The following is a 24,409-nucleotide window of genomic DNA, read 5'->3' as shown; positions in this document are numbered from 1 at the left end:
TGCAATAACGTTCGCCCCTTCTGCGGACTAAAAAAAACTGCTTCTCCAACACATTTCATGCCACGACCTCATACAAACAAGTGAGACCGAGGAAACACCTTGTATTTGAGTAATTTAAAGTAGAGGTAAATATTTATCTTCAAACTATATCAAAGTGTAAAAACAGAAAAGCTATCCGGACATACTCTATGTTCAGTCTGTTGAATCTGTTTACGTAACCCTGCTATTCTGCTGATGTACCGGCCGTATTGTAATGACAACTTTTTGTTTTATTTTGTTTCTTGTTCTCTCTACCTTCACTTAATCTCCTTGGTCTGTAGTGTGTACTCTTGTTTGTTATGTAATTTACTGAAAATTAAAATAAAAAAGTGACACCGGAAATGAAGGAGCTGAGCAAGATGGTTGTCTCGCACTGCCCCCTGGTGGACATGACCCTTAATCCTCCAGATAAACGTACACTAAGCACGCAGTAGCGTATACGTTGTGTCAATTGTATCCTGGCCCTAACCGTTCATACTTTAACATAAGCAAATGAATCAGTCACGCTGCCAACCAAAAAGAAAAATATATATATATATATTAAAATCAAGAGCTTGTCGTCGGGGCCCGTTGTTGGTGCACAATGATGTTCAACTCTGGAGGAATTAAATCCAGCAGATATTACAGCGCTTCCACATTCAAACCCAGACCTGTCGATGCGACACGTATGCGTGTATCAGTATAGGTGTAGGTTACTCACAAATGGTTTCTCTCAGTCACGGAGCCTGTAACAGGTGGAGCGGGTGTCCTGCCACTACCTCCAATGAGTAGATAGGGAACATCCTATGGCGAGGTTGGTTACAGCCGACCACATGGCACACAGCAGCACGATGAGGGATCCGTCTCCCGGTCTTAGATCCAGTGTCTCTGGTGGGTCCAACACCGGACTACGATTTCGAATGAATTTCTTCACCGAATTTCGGAGGGGCGGCAAGATGAATTAGTTTAACCGCGGTTGGCTCCTCCCGGTCAGCTAGCATTATCCTCCTGGTAATTTTTAACTTTGCCAGCTGTACACAACTCCAACCGCAAACCACGATTATATTAACAAACAAACAAAATAAGTCTTTGCCGACACACCCGTTATCTCCGCCAAAAAGAACAACTCCAGCAACTGACGCATCGCCGCCGCGATTTCGCGGGCTAAGTGGATTTCTCCACTGTAATTGGTCCATCCAAGATGAAAAAAAACTGCCTTAACGGTGGGAATGTACAAACTGCACAGCATGCTGGTAAAGGTAGTATGGCGAAAAAACAGTACAGTGTAGAATTCCACATTTTACAGTTAAATATTTAAAATATCTATTTTCTTTAAATTGGGTGTATTTCACAAAAAAACAGTTTACTCCAATAAACAGTTATGTGGGTGCAAATTGTTGCCTTATTTTATTCAAGGCTCTCAAGTTTCATCAAAACCTTTAAGATAGATTACATTATGGGAGAAACGCGTGTCTCACTGTTAATGCGTGAGACTTCAGACCCCTGCCTACCGCATTCATCGGATCTTGCTCTTACGCTTCCACCTTTTCTGCACTCCGGATGTGTGCGCATTCATGTAAATAACGTATTACGTATTATTATTTGCAGCGGGATCACACGTAACTTATTTATTATTCCATCCATCCATCCGCTTATCCTTCTGGGTCGCGGGGAGTCCGGAGCCTATCCCGTAAGCAATGGGCACGAGGCTGGGAACAACCCAGGATGGGCGGCCAGCCCATCGCAGGGCACACTCACACACCAGTCTTATTTATTATTCGCAGCGTCTTATTCGGATTTTCCGGTCCACCTTAAATGTTGCGCAGATTTTCAATTTGAGACAAGTCTGCACACACCTTTACATGTCTTTATTAGATTTATTACAGTACCTAAATAGTCTGTACTCCAATGCTTTTAATGTATCTAATTTTTGGTTTATAACAGAATAATATAGATTTGCTGTAGGACTTCTTGCTTGAGCGTGAGGGCCTGACTGTGTTTAATTCCATATGCGGGAGAGTTGGCAACCCTGAGACAACTGTCCTATTCAACTGTTTACATGCTGGTCTATGATAGTTAATTCTGGTCTGCTTGTGTGGTAAGAAAATTATGAATCAACCTCTCTGATAACTCTAATTGAGCCACTTAGAATTAAACTCCAGACCTCTCAGTTGGTGAGAGAGTTCTCTTTTATAAAAACAATCCAGCACACTCTAGCACCAGGTACCCCGAGCACAAAGAGCAACCAGTTGATAGACTATAATAGCCAATTCCCTATAAGGACATCTAAGTCCTGATTGGTCATGAAACAACAAGAAATCAAGTTCTATTGGTTGACATTTGCAGCCAGGTAAAATCCACCCATTTTGATCAATTTACCAGAACAGGCTCCCCCCCCCCCCCACTGTACTCCACTGTCTGTCAAGTTCTGATCTCTCTTCAGTGTCTGTGGAACTAACTGCAGGCAGCTATCATGGAGCGAGGTCACGCAGTATTCAAGACAATCTCTTCTTGCCTAAGACATAACAGACCCAATATGCCTCCCCTCCCGGGTCTACCAATGTCCAATATTCTTTCCACACTTGCAACTGAAGCTGTTCCACCAGCAATATTTCATTAATGATGCTGGTCACCCGGCACTAAAATACAATATATACTGGTAAAATCATATGCATTATGCTGGTCATACTGGTTACCAGCTATGCTGGTCTTTGTTGGTTTTTTTCAGCAGGGTTAACAGTTAAATATTATACATTGAACAACAGAGTTCACCATAATTATCTAATGACCAACTAATAATATGAATAAATCTACAGAAACACATGTTACCCCAGAGGTGATGCTCTTTCTGACAGCAGGTTTGGAGACTGTCACAGTAAAGCCGGAAAATGTCTTCAGGCTCGTGATCTCCAACAGCTTTTGCAATACCCAGAATGCATGCGAAGTTGGGAAAAAATAACAGTCCTGTATTTGCAATAATATGGACACTTAGTATAATCAAAATACAGTACTTTGTCTTGTAAGAGCATGGACATTTTTACAGTGTAAATAAAATAAATATGATAACAAAACATCTTAATATGTTAATAAAAATTGACATAATTTATTATTTTATACATAATATTTGAAAAACAGAAAGCCATTCTAAATTGGAGCCAGCTTATTTAACACCTCATCATAAAAAATCATAATGTGCATAAATATGTTATTGACACAAAATGGACGGTAGGCTCCTTATTTATGTACAGAGTTGTTGTAAAACGGGAAAACGTAGTTCATGGACCCTTACCGGTTGCCTTATGATATGCAACCATAGGCCTGAGCGTAACTGGGCCAATAGTAGCATAAATGAATCGGTCCTCTTACTTTTTGCCAACACCCTGATTGCCGTGCATAAGCCGCACTTGGCACAACTCCTGTAAGCCACTGCTAACTAAGCCGACACTGCAGCACATCAGCCGAGCCTAACCTGAGTCTTCCAGCTACACTCTATGGACAAAAGTACTGGGACATCTGGCCACAATACTTACAGGAAATTATATGAAATCCTTAGGCATCAATGTGGAGTTGGTCCCCCCTTGCAGCTGTAACAGCTGCCAATGTTCCTGAAAGGCTGACCACAAGATTTTGGAGGGTGTCTGTGGGATTTTTTTTCCATTCATCCAGAAGAGCATTTGTGAGGTCAGGCATTAATGTTGGACATGGCCTGGCTCCTGTGTCCCAAAGCATTTGTCCATATAGTGTATCTGGGTATAAGCATGTAATACCTACGAAAACCACAGTTCTTAGACGTTTGTACATGAAGACTAACTTTTAGTTCTAGCAGCAGAGAATTTCGTAACTACGCGTAACACTTACTTGTGGTATAATTTAATCCGGTGGATTGGGTCATATATAACCAAAAGATTTAATAGTATTAGGCGATATCTAATTTTTGATACCGTTCAGATATCACACTCAGGTATAAGATATTTTGAATGTATTTAAAAAAGCAACAGTATTCCAGACAAAAACAAACAAATGTTACTTTGCACTGCTGTACCTTCTTATAAAATTTAGTGACACTGTCTCCAAAAATGATCTCAAAATGTGAATAAATTGTCCCAGTCTGGAGCCCTACAAGCAAAGTCTTTGTGTGGGAAATACTGATCTTTATGGCATCAACTGGAAGGAAGGCCAGGATGCAACAAATGAAAACAAACTTTATGTATGAAATTGGCATCAAGATATATTTATTTATTAAATGAAGGCGTCAGAACCCTGTTCCAGATCTTTCCAACCCACTTGAAACCCTGCTTAACATATTCAGCTAGGAGACTGGATAAAGTTAATGTGACATTAACCATGGACATAAACCATGAATTTATTGTAAATTTTATTTCTCTAATGCTATTTTACTCAACATTAGCTCTTACTCTGCATCTTGGGTCTGTTCCCTTCTCCTCCCTTTGCATATATCAATACACATTAAGGATATGATGGCTCATCTATTATACAAGTTAAGAAAGTAAGAGTAATTAAACATTCTAAGCACTATACACTAACAACATGCCCTTTAATCCAGGTAAGCCTGAAATATAATAATAACACTTTATTGATCCCTGTGGAGAAATTCTCATGACGATCAGGTATTTTGAACTTCCTTTGATGCAACACTTTCTCTGCGGGGCTTTGAACTGCATGGCTCTTTCTGGAGGTTAAGGTGTTGGAGTACACTGCTGTTTCTGCTTAGCTCCAGTGAATGATTTCAGCAGCTACCACATCAGGGCTGTACAGCAGACATAACACACAGTAACTCTGAAAATGGTGGCTCCATACACACGGATAAATCCAGTATAGAAGTTGGTTCTAATTGGTCTGCTGAAGGTAATATTAATGGAAGTTGTTACTTAAAACCTCAACATTAGGGGCTTCCATTACTCCATTTTAGACGTAAATAACAATATTTCATTCTGTATGCAAAAGGAGGAGGTTATTTTTTATTTCCCAATATAGTATTTGGAATTAAAAAAGGACAAGTGTGTCAGACATATACCTTTATTATTCAGTGCCATTTCGTGCTGCTTGATAATGTGTGGGGGTCCCCAGGATCTCAAGGATTCCTCTTCCTGATCCCTGCTGCTGTAGTCTGCTCTGGATGGACCTGCTGTCTCCTGCTGACTGGGGCCCATCTTCAGGGCGGCCCACCACCTGAAGAGCCTCAACAGTGTGCCTCAACATCCCTTCGGAGAAGCTCAAATCAAGAGCTTATGAGACCAACCCGGTGTCTCCGCTGGGGGGGGGCACTGACTAGGGGTTAGCTGGCTTGTATTCCTCTGTCTAATGTTGACCAGGAAACATTCAAGCTACATTTAAGCTGTAATATGCAATTATCTTAGCTGCAGGGTTAAAGTTATGAGTCTGCTCTTCCTCATGCTGAAAGTACTTTTACTCACTGAACAGTGTGAGGAAAGCAGCCTAAGGGAGGGCATGTAAGCTACCTGGGGCTAGTTAGCCAGGTAACATTCCCTTGTTCACCGACAAGGGCGGATCTAGAGAAATTTTCTTAGGGTGGCATGAGGGTGGCATGGAAATCAGTTGGGATGGCAAAATCAAAGCCGTTTCTTTATACATTTGCAGGTGTTACATTCTCTAATACTGCATGTACCATATATGGTTAAAATACATCAAATCCAGGGAACTCACAGTCTCTCCTCCCTAGCACCTCAGCTTTGGAGTGTATGTCTATTCATACTTCCTCTGCTGCTTACCTGTTTCACCTTCTTGCCCTGGCTCAGCTTGATCTTCTTCTTCTTCTTGCTCCTTCTCCTCTTTCGCCATCCGCAACTACGTCTGCTTTTCCTCCCTGATCCCTCCTCTTTGTGTGTAAGAAACTAGTGATGTCATCCTTTCTTTTCATACCTCTCAGTAGTTTCTGAAATCATGCAAATGCAGATTTAACATTCCTGTTAATACTTACGATTACCGCATTTTGTTTTTGATGATAACCACAGGTTTCAGCCTATACTATAGCACAAAACAACACTAAATCATAAACATTGACTGATAATCTCCCTGCACGTCATGTAGAAAATGTTAAACCTCGTTTTCATGATTTATTGGGCTAATAAGACTTATCTTGATGCTATTGCCAGAGTGTAACAATCAAACCGTCTGTGCTGAAATCTGAAATGCCCCCGGTGTTGATTCCAAATGTTCTCTGTCACCAATCTTAGGTGTGGTCATAGGTTGCTATTGGCAACAAGAAAAAATAGGGTGCGTTCAACTTCATGCAGCCACTTCTCGCTGTCTTAAAGCAATGCATTCTGGTCCTGATGCAATGCATCATGGTTAGATTTTTTTGTCTGGCACTGCAAAACGTCACCACATGTCACCATGTCACATGGTACAAAAACCTCGCGAGAGCAAGATGACTTAAGACAGATTGTGCAGCCAGCACGCAAAGGGTACTGACAGTGCTGCACGATCTGTCTTAAGTCATTCTGTTCCAAGAATGCGTACCCATTGGCACTCGGAAAGACGACATGTTGCTGCTTGATTGGTCTCATGTTGTAAAGGACTGTCTTACAAGACTTTATGGCACAGTCGGATCTGCGTTTTCTGTTACAGCGAATTACTGCGTTCAAAGCCAGCGAAGCCTGGGACATATGTGAACTAACTGGAGTTGCTAAATTGCCTGTAGGAGTGCATGTGTGAGTGAATGGTGTGTGAGTGTGCCCTGCGACGGGCTGGCCCCCATTCTGGGTTGTTCCCTGCCTCATGCCCATTGCTTCCGGGATAAGCTCCCCCCGCGACCCAGTAGGATAAGCGGTTTGGAAAATGGATGGATGGATGGATGATAAGTTTGAAAAGTGGATATATGTGGCTAAATTGAAAGAGTTAGAGAAGGAAAAGGCAAATAATAAGGGACTGCGGGACAAACTGGGGGACAGGGGGACCAGGGAGTCAGTGGAGTTAAACGCTGAAAGGGCCAGGAATGAGGCTCAGGCCCAATCCCTCAGCATGGTGTTACAGAATACTAAGAAGAAAAAGGAAGAGATACCTCTGTACCCTCCTCTGCCGAATGTGCCTCCTCCCCCTGCTTATCATCCTCAGCTAGGAACAGCTGCAGCAGCACCGGCGTCTGTGGAGGCCACTGCCCCTCCCTCAGAGAAGAAGGAGGAAGATGACGCAGTGGGGGAAGCAGGAGCCCCGCCGCTAAGACAGAGCCAGAGACTGCTGCAAAGGGGGAGAGACTCAGGCTCACAGCCATCGCAGTTGTACCCCTTGGTGGAGATGCCTGACCCAAGGGGCCCTGCGCCTGATGGAACACCAAGGATGGTGTACTGTACGTCCAGCGCAACTGGGACTTGGCAGAGCTGAGAGAGGTGGTCAACTCCCTCCCAGATCCACAAGAGGTGGGGAGACACCGCTTCTGGCAGGAGGTGATGAACCTGGACGACGTCTACCAGCATCACGACTCCACTGCACAGCCACTTATGTGGAAAACCCCACACAACACGATTTGGATGATATGCAAGACTTCATGGGGAATGGATTTCCTACAGAAATGATTCAAATTGACTGTATTTATGTGGAACATCAAGCCACTGCTGTTTCTGTGACACTCCAAGAACAACAGCTTCGCTGGTTCTGCCCCGTTGATGAAGGCGTTCCACATGTCTCCTGTGGAAAGGTAGAAGGTAAAAACTGGAAATTTCTAGGATTATGGGTAAAAGAGTGTAAGGAGCGAGATGATTGGGTGAATGTGGAGAAAGGTAGATGGGTAACTAAGGACGGGACTGTACTAAGGTATGACAAGGTTTTAATTGTTGAGGTAAAACGGTAAATTCATTGCGATAATAGAACAAAAGGGCAATCTGTAGAGATTGAGGATTCACCGGCATGGCTGGATGAGATCCCAGAAAACTTTTGGGCAAAGGGGAAAAACGATTTTGGGCAAATTGTGACGGCTGAACCTCTACGGGTAATGCCTAAGTCTCAGTACAGACCATAGCGCGTGCAGTACCCCCTCTCCAGAGAAGCAGAAGAGGGAATTGAAAAAATGCATGGCGATTTGCTGGCTCGTGGAGCCATAGCTGAGATAAGCTATTCTCCGGTGAACTCCCTCATCCTGCCAGTAAAGAAAGCAGATGGGTCCTGGAGATTTGTGCAGGACCTAAGGGGAGTAAATGACTCAGTGTATCCGCGAGCGCCCATAGTCCCTAACCCAATCACCATTCTATCATCCATACCCCCAGAGTCTAAATGGTTTTCAGTTATTGATCTGGCAAATGCTTTCTTCTCTGTTCTAGTTCACCCAGACTCTCAGTACTGGTTTGCACGCAAAGGGAAAAGGTACACCTGGACAGTCATGCCACAGGGCTACACTGAGTCACCGAGTGTTTATGCTCAGGAGCTAGGAAAAAACTTAGAGCGCTTCACCTCCCCAGGGGGAAGTACACTGGTGCAGTATGTGGATGATTTGTTGCTGTGTGCAGAAACGAGAGAGAGTTGTGAGAGAGATACGCAAGCGTTGTTGTTGTTCTGTGCAGAGAATGGACATAAGGCCTCTAAAAGCAAGCTGCAGCTGGTAAGATCTGAAGTGCACTACCTGCACTTCACTGATCTAAAGCAGGCGCTTTGTGTGACCCCGGCATTGGGGGTCCCAAATTACAAACGCCCATTTCAATTGTGTGTGGATGAAAGAGGTGGTTTCATGACTGCTCCCAAAGTCTGCCTTTCCAGGATTGGCAAAGGTGGCCCATGGATTGGACCAGAGACACTGGACCGCCCCTTCATTCACGGCTTATGCTCAAACTTTCGTTTCCAGGTGTTCCACATGTATGACTCACAACATGGGTCGTGCATTGAAGCCACCAACTGCCACAACTCCTCCAGCTGAGGGTCCTTTCCAACATTTGCAGATGGATTTCATAGAACTAACACCCTGTAGAGGTTATCGTTATTGTCTAGTGGTTGTTGATCTCTTTTCCAGATGGGTGGAAGCCTTCCCGGCCAAGCAAGCAACGGCCCAGATAGTTGCGAAAAATCTGTTAAAAGAAATATTCCCGCGATGGGATGTTCCAATATGCATTACCACTGATAATGGTACACATTTCTCTAATCAGGTGGTCCACAAGCTCTCTGAGTGGTTGAAAATCGACCGTCGACACTACTGTGCTTATCACACGCAGAGTGGAGGGATTGTTCACTTGCTTGTCCTTTTTCTTCCCACTGCACTGATGGACGTACAGTTCTCATGTGCTGATGCAGGTTATTTGTAGAGCCTGTTCGATATGAGATTTTAACCTTGCACGCTCTACACTCTGCCTTTGTATTGTCAATGTAATTGAAATGCATCCAAATTTTACTCTGTTTCCTGTGGTCACTCATTTTGTCGCGCGTCTCCTTCCCTCCTGTTTCTTTCTCTGTGCGTGTGATTGCTGCATTTGTCTGTGGGTACATTCCACTTCACGCTGCCGCGCTGGCTTAAACCAATGAATTCTGGTCCTAACGCAATGCATCATGATTAGGATTTTTTGTCCGACTTCAGCCGGCGCTGCAAAACGTCACCACCCTTGACCATGTCACATGGTACAAAAACTTCGCGAGAGCAAGGTTTTCCAATCCATGCGGCTTGGAAAAAAAAATAGAGAAAGAAAAACAGCCGCTCTGACTCCGGCTCACAGGCAGAAGCCGATGTTCTGCCATTTTTTGCTGCCTTGCCAGAATTTCCTACCCATACTCCTGAATGGACATCTGTAAAAGGATTTATGCTATCAAAATAACTTTCCTGTACTTTAGAAAGGGTAGCAGTTTTTACACATAGTTTTATGCTGCCAGAAATTGCTGCCTATAGTTTTTAATGGGCTATCAGTGTTTTACACTAAGAATGTAATGTCATAAAATAATCATTCAAATCTGGGAACATAAAAAATCATGCTAAGAATTAAAGCCCGTGTTTTCTCTCCAATGGTCATTACTGAAATGCATGTAATAGCTCTTAACATGTTTTCAATTAAATTACATCGGAGTGACTTGTTTAATTAGAAATATTCCCACATGACATCATATGCACAGTTACCTCCAATTTCTCCGAACTTTACATTCATATGCATCTTACTTTTCCAATGGGTCAACAATTGTAATGGTTTCACTGGACATCTTTAAAAAGGCAAATAATGTATAATAATTTCACAAGGACACAAATTACATCTAAAACATAGCAGAAGCAAACTGGGTGAGAAACATTCCAAAGCTCTGCTCATGATGATGTTGTAATAATTGTGATTCCTCAATTTTACAAATGTAGAAAAATTTAAAAGCAAAAACAGAAATGAAATTCCAGGACATTTTGCCATTTGTATCACTTTACAGGTCATTTCAATGACTGGAAAATAACCCTAAATATTTTCAGGTTTTCAGGACACGTGGGAACCCTGTAAGAGGAATATAGAAAGGAAGGTTGGATTGGAGGCTAAGGATGACATTAAAAGTTTCCTCCAATATTTTAACTCCAAAAGAGCTCTAAAAGCTGAAATCAGTAATCTGTAGGATAGTAAGGGTCTTATAACTGAAAATGAAATTGATATAGTAAAAATAAGAGTTTAATGATTCTTTTACACAATAGAGAACACAGGTAACCTGCCACCATTTAATACAAATACAGTGTCGTCTATGACCAATATATGTATAACTGAGGCTGATGTGGTACAAAGCCTTGCTAAGCTCAAAATAAATAAATTGCAGGGCCCTGATGGCATCTTACCTATAGTTTTAAAAGAGATGAGGGATATTATTAGCCAACCTTTAACATTACTATTTGAGAAATCCTTATCTACTGGTGTGGCACTTTCTAATTGGAAGCATGCCAATATAACACCCATATTCAAAAAAGGGGATAGAAGTTATCCAGCAAACTATAAGCCAATCAGTTTAACTTGCATAACTGGAATGGTAATGGAAGCTACAATCCCAGTGAAAATGATAGATTACCTGGATGCATGAAATAACATTCTGAGGGATAGCCAACATGGATTTAGGAGAGGTAGCTTCTGTTTAACTAATCTACTTGAGTTCTTTGAGGAAGCTACAAAAGAAATTGATCACAAAAAGGCCTATGATGTGATCTGCTTAGTTTTGCAGAAGGCCTTTGATGTTGTCCACCACAAACGGCTCTTGCTTAAACTCCAAACTGAAGGGATTTTAACAACTATAGCAGAGGCTCCAACGGGATCTTGATTTAATTTGCGACTGGGCTGATACCTGGCAGATGAAATTTAATGTAGATAGATGTAAGGTAATCCATGCAGGGAGCAGAAATATAAAGTACAGATATTTTATGGGTTCCACTGAAATAAAGGTAGCTGATTATGAGAAAGACCTCAGTGTGTATGTTGATGCTTCCATGTCCCACTCTTGCCAGTGTGGGGAAGCAATTAAAAAGGCCAATAGGATGTTGGGTTACATCTCTAGGTGTGTGGAGTTCAAGGGAACTGATGCTACGATTATTTAATTCCTTGGTAAGACCCCACCTAGAATATTGTGTGCAGGTTTGGTCACCATTCCTTAAGAAGGACATTGCTGCCTTGGAAAAGGTGCAATGTAGGGCTACGAGAATTATTCCTGGTCTTAGAGGAATGTTTTATGAGGAGAGATTACCTGAGCTGAATCTGTTTAGCCTCGAGCAAAGGAGACTAAGGGGGGGGACATGATCCAGGTATATAAAATTCTAATGGGTCTGGATGCTGTTCGATATTTCAATATTAGTTTAAATAATAGAACCGGTGGCCTTAAGTGGAAATTAGTGGGAGAACATTTCAAAACGAATTTGAGGAAGTATTTCTTTACACAGCGTGTAGGTAGAGTACGGAATAGTCTTATTACTAGTGTAACGCAAGCTAAATCCCTGGGTTCCTTTAAATCAGAGCTAGAGAAGATTTTAATAACTTTGAGCTATTAGTTAAGTTGTCCCCAAAAGAGCTTGATGGGCTGATTGGTCTCCTCTCATTTGTAAATTTCTTATGTTCTTTTGTAAGATTTTAACAACTCTGAGCTGTTAGTTGAGTGCTCCCCAAACGAGCTTGATAGGCCAAATGACCTCCTCTCATTTGTAAATTTATGTTCTTATGTAGGTATAAAAATAACTGACCATATGATAAAATGATTTTGTCTAATACAGGACTACAGTCTTCATTAGGTATATATTTTCCCCTCGCACTTTGTATGGGCAGTGAATTGCCCCTACTTACGTGTGGATTCCTAATAAGAAAAATGCAAGAAATGAACACACATATAGTCAGAATAATTCTCATGTTGTCAACTATTGAGTGCAATTCAAATTTTATTGAACAAATCTAATGATTACAGTATTTTTTTGTCAAACAAAACACTTACAATGAACTGTTCCAAATTATTATGCACAGTAAGCTGCAAAACACTTTATAAGTTGCAAAGAACTGAAAATTGTGATTTGTTGTGTTTGCAACATATGTACTGAAATCAAACAGGTCACGTCACATTTTGACATAGGACTCCTTATTTGATAGCAGCTTCACAAGTCTTGCATCCATTGAACTTGTGTATTTGGACAGTTTCTGCTTGTGAGCACTGGTTAGTGGCGGCAGAATAGAAGGTTTATGCACAGTTGCAGTGGAGGACTCTACACCTTGATGTCCATGGGACTCCAGAGGCACCAGCAGCTTCAAATATCTGTTTGCTGCTACATAATGGCATTTTAGCAGCTGCTCTCCTGATCTGATGCATGGATCTGGTAGAGATCTTCCTCAATTTGCCTTTATCTGCACGAACCCGTCTGTGCTCTGATCTACTGCATGCAAAGGCTCATTTCGCATTTTTGTTCTGCATTCTGAAATGGAAGAAAAAAAACATTCATGACGAACACAAACCTATAAAAGGTACTTGTGTGACACTATTAAGGAAGGATCTGACTAGGAGAAAAGCTGGCAGAGTGATTGCCTGGCTGCCGGCTGCAAATGATATGTCGAGCAGTAATATGGCATTAATCAACAGATATGAGGTGAAGATTTAAATATTCTAGAGGGAGCCTGGTGGGGACCTACTTGTGTCGGATGAGCCGGCCTCCCTGGATCACTTGTGCCGTCACATTGGCCATGTGGCAAGAAAAAAGGAGCCAGTTTCGGGGCTGGACTCGGTATGAGAACCTCATAAATATCATTGAGTAACAGGTAAGAGCTGGGGAGACAAAGATCATGCAGGGGTCAGAGGCCAGAAAGAAGAGAAGAAGAGCAACCAGCTTAAAACCTTTAAAAAGTCCCTCTGGAGTCCCGAGTGACCCAGTGGACGCGCATATAGATGGAAGGTGAGCCCTCTGCCTCTTACCGAAGGTCATTCGACCGCTGATGATGTCGGGGCTCTTCCTCATATCGCTGACTGCGACTAGGGGAAGACCCCAATTAATAACTGGTCCCCAGAAGTGCTGAAATCAAACAATAAAACACAGAGCTGATCTAACATGCAGCAGGGTGAAGGTACCATTAAATAAATTTCAGAGGATTCTTACAATACATTAGTGTGAGATTATTAAACAGTAGTCATAAAATTACATGTATATTAACAAAAAATCAGTTTGTTACTTTCTTACCGTGCTTTTGTTGTAAGGATTTTCCCAACAGGCACATTCAGATCACGGAAAGACAAAGAAAACAAACAAAAAAAATTATAAGTGCAATTCTGTGATCACCAGCAGCACTTCTGCAATGAGGGACCCAAATGTAAGCAGTGACTTTATGCTTACATCTACAACAAAGTGAAGAGTTTAAGCTTCTTATACACTGACGGCAATTGACAAGGAAAGTTTACATATTGGATTTTTACATAAACTGCAAGCGCCTCTGGATGCACATACCTCCTCAGATACTTCCGAAACTCTTTGTTTTTAAGCTGGTTTACAGCTCTCTGAAAGAAATTCCTTGCCATGATAAAGTGAATGTACATGCACGTATGTTGATTTTGTTCAAAATGAAATGTGAAGATGAATTTGCCGTTTATATAGGAATGCGAATGACATCAGCACTCTAGATTCTAGAACTTACATACGTAGGCTACTGATAACGTAACTGACGTAACTGTTCCAACATCTCCTTGGAAACGGACTGGAATTGAATGGAAGAATGTTAGTGGGCGAAATGAATTTTGTCAACTGAATAAATTCATTTTGTGTACAAAATGCATTTCCTGAACGAAAGTCATTTTGTGGAGGAAAGGAATGTCATGAATGATACAGAGTCATTTCGTGGAAGAAATCGATTCTGCGGAATTACGGAGTGCTTTTGTGGAAGCAGGAAATGCATTTCATCTGTTGCAGAGTCACGAAAAATCAGCGCTTGACACTTGGCATACCATAAAGTACAAAGTACTCAGCAGGCACATGGACGCAGACACATCTGTATCCACACCTGGATATTTCAGTGTGACTTTTATTGCGTGGATTCTTACTACAGTGGTGCCTGCGGTTCACGAACACAATCCGTTCCAGGAAAGTGGTCGTGAACCAATTTGTACGCGATCCAAGGCAATTTTCCCAATAAGAAAGCATTTAAATTCCATGAATTCGTTCAGAAGTCTACCAAATAATGATTTGTTGTCAATTAATTTTCTGGTTTTTATAGTGAAAACTTTAAAGAAAAACACAATATAGTGTGGCGACGGGCGGACCGAGGCATCACGGGAGACATGGAGACTTGCTTGCTGGGGTAATTACGCTTTTTATTTACAGTCATTAAACCCCTTGCATTGTTGTGGTTGTTAATGTTAATGGTTGCATTTCCCTATTGTCGCGTGTGTGTTTGGCCGTGTTTTGTAAACGGTCCGATCCTCACGTGTATTTAGCGTGTGTAAATCATCCACCGTGTGTGCATCTTGCAGTTCGGCGTCTGTGTATTTGGGACGTGTCCCATTGGAAAGACATTGGGATTTTGGCTTTTAAAATCTCAATCTAAAGAAGCACATCGAAGAAAGCTAAACTAATGGTAAACACCAGTGAATTAATTTCAGTTATCACGATTAGCCTGGATAACAGCTTGGGGAGAGCTTTGTGTCTGATGTTAAGTGAACGTTTTCTTCTCTTGGTGATAGGCTGGTTAGGGCATTTGAATCACTAATATTAACTTGGACATTTGAACAATGAACACTGAAATAGTTATGTAAGCTGAAAAACAGGGTTTTGTGACTGAGATAATGAACCCCATGCTGGTAATAGGAAAAACGGTGACTTGTGTTTTCAGAAATGGCTTTAAAATACGTTAACATTAACCTGTACTTCTTTTTTTAACAATAGCATACTCCTGTTTAGGTTTTTAAAGCCCTCTTTTTGAAGTGTGTGATGTATGCAAAATTTTTCTTTTCCATGCTTTAAAAAGCTGAGTAAACGTTTTGATATTAAAAGTTTAGACAGCGTTCCGTTGTTATTCATATTTACTTGCACTTTAATTACTCAAGTACAGTTAGTTACAGATTATTTGTAATACTTAAGTACAGTGAACACTAGGTACTTTAAGACTTTTACTTGAGTGGAATTCTAGTTGGTGACTTGGGAGGGTATCTGTACTTATACTTAAGTGTGACTTTCGGGTACTTTATACAAGACTGTGAACAAGCTCGACTGTCTCAGACGGAAATTATAGCTCAGAGGTAATGATACTATATTAATAATCTCTGAGTTAATGATTAAGACATATATCAGCCTTCCAGCTGCAACTGACTAGAAATCAACCTAATGTTTTTCATGTTAGAAATCATAAACCTGCTTCAGTTCATGTCTCTGTGTGAAATCAGATGTTACTCACATGGCATAAGGCCCAATGTGCCTCTGACTGTAATCACCCAGAGTGTGGCCCAGCGTGACTCCTGATGACATGTTAATCTCTTGGAGTGGGAATTCCATTTCCATAAAAGTTATTGTAGGAAACCTCGTTAATGGAAATATATTTTCAAAACCTTCGAACAATATTGGCATTTCGCATTTTTCTCACAAAAAACTGTCAGGTAGTGACAACTCCAATGAGCAGAGTGAAAAAACGATTAAAATCGGTATTTAACTAACTAAATCAGAAGAGGAAAAAGAAGAATAATTTAGCTTGGCATAATTCTATGTTTAAAACATTTTGAACAGTTTCCATGCCAGGTAGTGCAACCCAAGAAAACCCATCAAAACATGATGAATATCATAAAGTATGAATATCATGAAATAATTTATTATTTAAATCATATATAAAAACTTGATATCAAGGACAAAGGTTAAAATTGTGCAGGTGGTGCAACCGGAATCAGTATTACTACTAATTATAAATGCAGTTTACAAGTAGGAATAAACATTGATGAAGTGTAGACACTTAACCTTATGGGAATTGACAGGGCTTCATGTTTGATTGAGCCAATTTTTTGCCTTTGGTTTGGTTACTATATAACCTCAGATGTGAATTATGTCTGATAGCTGAAATGAAAGCTGACCATTGATTGCAGTAACTTGGATAATTCAAATTCATAACTTCTGTCTAAAAAGTCAAAAAATTTGACAAAAAAGTCAAACAAATACAAAAACACATCTTTGTGTTTTGGTATTTTGTGAATATCTCAAAAACTACATGATGGATTATATCAAAGTTAAAATATGTGGTTCTCAGACTTGTTTTCTAAATGTACACCTAATTTTATTGTGCTAAAATGCTTTTATAAAATTAAATTATGTGAAATATACAAATATCTCCTGCTCCTTCAGTATTTCCTCCAAAGAAAGTATACATTCGACACAAGCATTGTCTTTTTTTAGTTAAATATATGTGTAACAGCAATTCTGTGACCATTGTATTCTGTGACTCCAGTAGATACTGTTGCCACTATATAGCTTGAGCTTGCTCACACAGATGTGTTCCTAACGCAAACAATGTAAACTCATACGTTGTAAACAAATGAATGTCAATGCGATGTAGAGTGGGTGTATAGAAATGCTGGCTTTTAACATGATATAGGTTTAGCTGCTTGTTATATCAGATTAAACAAAATTAGGCTGATTTGTAGAGTAGCCTATTTGTATAATTCTAACACAACTAAAAAGTGATTAAAGCTCACATGGGCAACTTGATGCTATGAGTATACAGTCAAAGTAAAAAGTATGTGAACCCCTTGGAATTTATTCATAAAAAGTGATCTGATCTTCATCTAAGTCACAGGTACTGATATACACAATGAGCTTAAGCCAATAACACAAAAAAGGTTCTACTCTTTCAAGTTTTTATTATTCAAACATATTCAGCATTCACAGTGGTACTGGAGAAGGTAAGTGAACCCTTAGGTTCAATAACTGGTTGACCCTCCTTTGGCAGCAATGACCGCAACCAGGCACTTCCTGTAATTGCAGATCAGACCTGCACATCGTGTGGAGAGAGTTTTAGCCCATTCTTCCCCTGCAAAACTGCCTTAACTCTTCCATATTCTTTGGTTGCCTTCTGTGTATTGCTCTCTTAAAGTCATTCCACAGCATCTCAATAGGATTGAGATTGGGGCTCTGACTGGGCCACTCCACTGCGATGTTTGGGGTCATTGTCCTGTTACATCACCCAGCCTCAGTTGAAGGACAGACATTCTCACATTATCCTGAAGAATTTGCTGATAAAGTTGGGAATTCATTTTCCCCTCAATGATGGCGAGCTTTCCAGACCCTGATGCAGCAAAGCAGACCCAAATCATGATGTTCCCTCCACCATACTTTACTGTAGGGATGATGCATTTATCTTTTTACGCCAAATGAAGTTCTGCTTGTTCCTCCCAAATAGTTCAATTTTAGTTTCATCACTCCACAAAACATTTTCCCAGTATCGCTGTGGAGTGTCCAAGTGCTCCTTCGCAAACTTCAGGCGTACAGCAATGTTTGACAGCAGTGGCTTCCTTCTTGGTGCTCTGCCATGGACTCCTTTCTAGCTGATTCATGAACACAGATGCTAGACAGTTCTAATGACTTCTTCAAGTCTTTCGCTGTCACTTTAGGATTCTTCTTTTCCTCAAAGATGACTTTGCGTTGTGCTATTGGGGTCATCTTGGCAGGGCGCCCACTTCTAGGCAGAGTAGCCACGGTACCAAATTGTCTCCATTTATAGACAACTTGCCTAATAGTTTATATTAATAATAATATAATAATAATTTATAGACAACTTGCCAACAGTAGACTAATGAATATGTAAAATCTTTGAGACAACTTTGTAACCCTTTGCAGCCTTATGTAACTTAACAATTCTTGATCTTAGGTCTTCAGACAGCTCTTTTGTGCGAGGCATGATTCCCATCTGGACATGCTTCTTGTCAAAAGCCCAAACTGAACCTTTTCAGTGGTTTTTATCAACCAAAGTAATTCTAGGCCACACCCCTGAACTCGTTTCATTAAATGGACTCCAGGTGTGCTAAATTTTTAAGCTTTTAAAAAAAGTCATTTACTTGGGGTTCACTTACTTTTTCCTACTTTATACAATATGGTCAAATATTCTCTGAAAATCTGTGTATCTTAATTATAGGACACAGTGTTTGTAAATTATTGTGACTTACATGAAGATTCAACTATGTTTTATATGGGATTTAGTCATACACGTAGAAAATTCCAAGGGGTTCACATACTTTTTACTTTGAACATATTTAAATGGGCCACTCTAACCTGCGAGAGAGTGCCTGTTGGAAAGGCCGTCTCCGAAAACGGGATGCCAACGCGCATACGCTTGGATCAGCGTCAGGAGCGTCTCTTTTGAGTTTTCAGAGGTGGTTTTCTGATTGTGCCGCACCAGATCATCCTACCCAGTGCCGAACGATCCTGGCCAGTTACTCACCATACTCAGGGGTGCAGTATTGTGTGCCACTGACGAACTGTAAGTGACTGGTCCTGGACTGATTACATTCGGTGCTTTAATATTGCAATGCGGTCTACCGGATTGTTAGTTGTTAGTGTGTAACTTTTGAGGAGCTCTGCTACTGAGTGTATTGCAGGCAGATTCTCTGTATTCTGCGTTCGTTCTTGTAATTGTGTATCTTATATATTAAATTTGTTTTGTTAGTCAGTTCTCGTTAGACTGCAAAATATTTAGGAGAGATGGGATAATACAGTAAGGGAGGGTAATAGTATTACTGTTACGTATCCGGTATGTACCGGGGTTAACCAATAGATGGCAGTACTGTTACATGATTGATGATTAGAGATCGTATAAAGTGGTTGTATTTGTGTTAATTAGCTGAACATGTCTCCATGTTCTTATTGTTTTAGTTATTTATATAATATTATTTTCTTCCTTAGACCACATGCACACCCTGTCTACAACTAAGTCATTGCACCTGTAACAGCCAATGGCCAGCCTACAGTATGTTAACTCCAGTGCAATACTGTACCGCCTAATTGAATGCAGTAAAGTTTGGAACTGCGTCTGCCTTCCCTGGTGTTCTTACCGATGCCACCAGAGAGGTGCCATCTTACCGGTACCTTCCTCATACAGTCATAGCTTCTAACACTTTAATAATGCCAGACACACCAACCTTATTTAAATGGGCCACATCAGGTGGCTTATCTGCCTTTCCTATGTATAACCAAAAACTGTCACAACTCTGGTTAACAGCTGGGCCTAGGTACATGGGCTCACAATTTCTGATAGCAACCATCAAATTATGTGATCCCAAACAAATCAAGGAAAAAACAGTGACTAAGCAATCAAAAACCCTTCAGGTAATTTGTCCTAAATAGATATTATAATCTTGGATAGATTTCATGACTTCAGTTGAAGGGTCACAATTTCTGATATCAGCCATCAGATGTTGTGACCCCAAACAAATCAAAAACAACACAGTACCACAGCAGTCAAAAAAGACATCAGGGGAATTATCATAAATATAAATAATAATCCTGGAAAGATTTCATAACTGGGGTGTACAGGTCACCTCTGTCAAAGGGGTGACTTTCATACAGCTGTCATCTGATTTTGTGATCTGAGTGTGGCTTTTGAAAAAGCAACAACACACCATTAAATTTCAGGCAAAAGAAACATGTCCATCTTCAGACTTTCACCATGTTTACACACTGCAGACAATTGTTGTGACAATTTATCAAACATTCCTTATTGTGTCAGTACATGCAGTGTGCTACAGTACACAATATGCTGCTCCACAAAATGAGCTGCATCAACCAATTTGGTACTGTAACAGCTCTTTGAGTATCAGAAAGTAGGACAGGGTTTAAGTATCATAAAGTTAATGAAACTGAAAAATCATAATGATCTTTTTAAACATTTATTTGAAATATGCCTTTACATACAGTACAAAAATCAATAAAATAAAAACAAAGAAATGTGGAAATTACCCGAAACATTGGCTACATGTTTTGGAGTTCAGATATATCCTCTTTCTTAGCCCTCTGTATATTTTTCTAATGTTGATTTTTAAAATTAAATATACTTCTTTCCAGCCATAACTCCTCAGACAACAGACGCTTGAAACCCTGATCGGCAAGTCTGCAATTGGTTGTTTAAATGGCAATTGGCTGTCTAAATGTATAAAAATGAATTTCCGTTTTATGCAACTTTGGGTCAACTTTATGCTTTTACTCCACTATTTTACTCCAATATTAAACCAAAAACCAAAGTACTCCGTCAAAAAAGGAACTTTGTCCGTATACAGTAGTATATATATGGGTGTTTGTGTCCACCTACTTCTGTCCATGTAGTATACAGTACATGTATGTGTGTATATGTCTCCATCTACTTCTGTCCATGTAGTACATATGTATGTGTATGTGCGTTTGTGTCACAGATCAGCACAGGGAAGCAGGCGAAGGAAGCCGTGGATAAAAAAAGGGTTTTATTTGCAGAGGAACATACGTAACGTTAATGACAGAACTAGGAAAACGCATGTGAACGCGGTCTGCAAATACACTGAACTAACAACAGCAACCAGAAACAGCTGGTGAACACAGGGACTCTGCACGAGGTTAACGAGGGGGCATGATCGACGAGAGGGCAGGACGAATGGAGCATGACATTACCCAATGGGAGTGAAGGGACTAACAGGACCTAGAGAAACAAAAGCAAAATATCAATGAGGAACCGGGAACAGGACAGACACACAGAGCAGACACAGGGACAAGAAGCAGGAAAACCACTGACAAACCAACGGGAACGCAGACAGGCACAGGGGCACCAAGAACGGAGACACTGGGGGAACACCAACAGGAGGAAAAAAAGGACCAGGAGCGAACAAAGGAGCGGAGCGACGAGGAGCAGACACAGAGGTACGAAAACAGGAGGCAGGATGGTAGAGGACGGGGGAAAATGGGGAGCCCGAGGGAACCCCAGTAGGCAAGAGGCAGAAGCTGCAGAGGCAGCCGGCGACTGCGAGGTTGGAGCCGAAGGGACCTTCGGCAACAGCGAGGCAGGAGCAGGAGGGGACGACGAAGGGGGCAAGGAGGCAGATGGAGGGACAGGCAAAGGAGGTGAAGAGGAAGATAACCAGAGGAGGCGAAGAGGAAGGCGAAGGGGGCACTGGGAGAGGGGAAGAGTGAACAGCAGCCACAGCCGGCCCAGGCATAGGTGACCGATGAGTCGGAGCGGGGGAACCCGCAGACGACCGATGAGTTAACGGAGGCGGGGCCGAAGAGTCATCGGAGAAGCACCCATAGGCGACCGCCAAGCAGGAGTCCAGGGAACCGCAGGCGACCGCTGAGCAGGAACCGAAGGACCCGCAGGTGCTGCATGAGTCCCAGCCACAGGGACCGAGGATGAGCCAGGGGGCAGGGCAGGCAGGAACCAACCCCTGCGCAAGTGACCTCTCCCCCTCCTGGATATGAAGAGCCCAATTCCTGGTTGGGATCTGCCAAGTGGGGGTAACAGAGCTGGGGTTCGCGCCTTGGCAGTGGGTGCAGGCGAAGTAGCAACAGGCAGACGGGCTTGGGCTCCGGGCCCAAGCGCAGGCGACGTCAGGTTTGGTTCCTTTTGGCATACTGTGGGGGAAATGGCGGAGATGGAGACGGCCCCTAGGGAAACGTGCAACGCTTTCCCTCGTCGCTTTCCCTGCTTCTCTCTCCCCCGAACAAGCGCAACGAGGTCCGGCAATTCATGTGGAATAAAAGGACAAAGACTGTAATCGCCCCCTACCTGCTGGATCATGTCCTCAGCTACCCAGCTCTTCAGCCGGGCTAAATGCCACCATACCTCTGCTGTGAGGCGCGGGTCTTCGGCAGGGGAGAAGTGGGTCAAGATTTCCCTTGACCGGCGAGCGACGGCTTGCGCCGTGGGGTCTCCCTTCATTTTGGACTCCTTGAGCCAGTATTCTACCTCGTCCAAAAGGTCAAGGTGTTCCGCCTCATGGAAGGGAGGCATCTTCTCCTGTAGTCCTGTCATTCTGTCACGGATCAGTACAGGGAAGCAGGCGAAGGAAGCCGTGGTAATAAAAAGGGTTTTATTTGAAGGGGAACATATGTTAATGACAGGACTAGGAAAACGTACTTGAACGCGGACTGAAATACACTGAACTAACAACAGCAACTAGAAATAGGTGGTGAATACGGAGACTCCACATGAGGTTAACGAGGGGGCGTGGTCGACGAGAGGGCAGGACAAAATATGTGTCCGCCGCCTTCTGTCCATCTAGTATTTTTGCATGTGTATGTGCGTTTGTATATATACTGTACATGTGTCCGCCTTCTTCTCTCCATGTAGTATATACAATGAGGGAAATAATTATTTTTATAGTTTGTAACTGTTACATAATGACTTTTTCTTGCTTGTTTTGTTAATAATCTATCTTTTGCTGGTTCAATAAACATACCAGTGAAATTACAGACTTCTCATTTCCTTATTAATGGGTCAACTTAAGAATTCAGCAGAGGTCACTGTATGTATGTGTATGTGCGTTTTGTGTATATATGTGTCCGCCTACTTCTGTCCATGTAGTATATATGTATATGTATATGTAAATGTATATGTATGTGTGTGTATGCGTGTATATATATAATATTTTATCCTGCATGTCATGTTTAATTCTGCTGTGCATTTCAGAATTGCATTTTTCCCAGCTGTGCATGAAAAATAAAATGTGTACAATGACATTATTCCTAAAGTCCTAAATCACATTGTAATATGCAAAATATGTATGGAAAGCATGAAAACAAGTATTTTCATTGGTTATCAATGTTTCTATGGAGAGTAAAGAGCTGAAAGTGCAACTTTGGTGCCATCTCGAGCTCAAAAGCAATTATTCAGGGTTAGGCATGGGTCAGCCCGTAATAGAGACAAATGATCTTAAGTGTAATAGTTAATGTGAAAACACCATAAAACATTTAAAAGGGATTTTAGAAAATGAATACAGGGTCCAATTTATTAAGAGTACACAATAAAAAATGACAAAGTACCGAGTGTATAAACAGCAGCTAAGATGTTAAGCCTTCTTCTTTGATTTATATGATTAAAGCATCACTTTCCAGTCTGAAATTCACTTCTTTTGAAGAAAGTCCACGTCCTAAAAAAAGACAAATGGAGAATATCAATATCCATATTGAAAATGTGCAGAGACATGTGTCACTGTATAACCTGTATATTTTAGAAATACAAATACCTAGGGTACCGTCATCAACATATGCTACCTATTTCACCTGTCGAAGCTGTTCACTGGACTGTGATGAGCTACCTGGCTTCTCACCACTCTCACCAGCCCGATCACCTGCGTGGATGTGGAGCTGTGGTCCGCTGTGGCTGTATTGGCTGTTCTCAGTGCTGGTTGCTCTCTCTCATGGTGCCAGTGCTTGCAGTTTTCTTCGTTGTAGTCGCTGCCATGGTGCTCCTTATCGCTCAGGCTGGAGTGGCTTCCGCATGGGGAGTTCATGTCGTATCGCTTCGTTTTGTTGAATCCCTCGAGGCTGCTGCTGGAGTTCCTCTCAGATGTATCCTGGTCTCTAAAAGGGTAAGGACACATTAACGATATAGTAAACTGTATAGTGTTTGCTATTCTTCAGAATAAACAGATGCTCAAAAACAAAGAATTAAGCTATAATCCCACCAAAGTGAATCATGACAGATGAAGGAATGAACTGAAAAATCTCTTAATGCTTCAAGCTAGCTCTGTGTCACAGAAAACTTACCAGTGGTCACGTTACATGTCCTTGACATTCTTCTTTGTCTTGGATGCTTTGTGTCTCTTGGCGAGACGCTCCTCGGAGTGCTGGTCTCACTCAGGTAGTTTCATGTGGATGTTTTTGCTGTGGTCAGGGTGCGAGTGTCTGGCTCCATCATGGTCGCCATCCTGAGTACAGTGCACCCGTCCGTGTCTCTCCTCTGAACGGGGCCTCAGATCCCCCTTAATTATAAAGTACGCGTAGCAACCAGATATAGAGCACAACTGAGTATGGTGAACT

The 24,409-nt window shown here is 41.6% G+C and overlaps 1 protein-coding gene and 2 long non-coding RNA genes across 3 annotated transcripts in view; 1 reads left to right on the top strand and 2 right to left on the bottom strand.

The window, feature by feature from the left end:
* Positions 1-24,409, top strand: part of LOC125720918 (putative nuclease HARBI1) — a 179,213-nt gene that overhangs the window by 71,424 nt on the left and 83,380 nt on the right. The gene's annotated exons all lie outside the window — the stretch shown is intronic.
* LOC125720928 (uncharacterized) lies at positions 12,477-13,603 on the bottom strand. Its single transcript, XR_007385611.1, has 3 exons — positions 13,363-13,603; positions 13,083-13,215; positions 12,477-12,868 (listed from the first exon to the last, which is right to left on the bottom strand). It is a non-coding gene; the product is annotated as an uncharacterized LOC125720928 (long non-coding RNA).
* Positions 23,349-23,879, bottom strand: LOC125720937 (uncharacterized). The gene is made up of 2 exons (XR_007385620.1): positions 23,719-23,879; positions 23,349-23,517 (listed from the first exon to the last, which is right to left on the bottom strand). It is a non-coding gene; the product is annotated as an uncharacterized LOC125720937 (long non-coding RNA).

The sequence above is a fragment of the Brienomyrus brachyistius genome, unplaced genomic scaffold, assembly GCF_023856365.1.
Source record: "Brienomyrus brachyistius isolate T26 unplaced genomic scaffold, BBRACH_0.4 scaffold27, whole genome shotgun sequence".
Taxonomy (NCBI): Eukaryota; Metazoa; Chordata; class Actinopteri; order Osteoglossiformes; family Mormyridae; genus Brienomyrus; species Brienomyrus brachyistius.
Note: the sequence above shows the minus strand (reverse complement) of the source record. Positions and strands in the feature narration are given on the sequence as shown.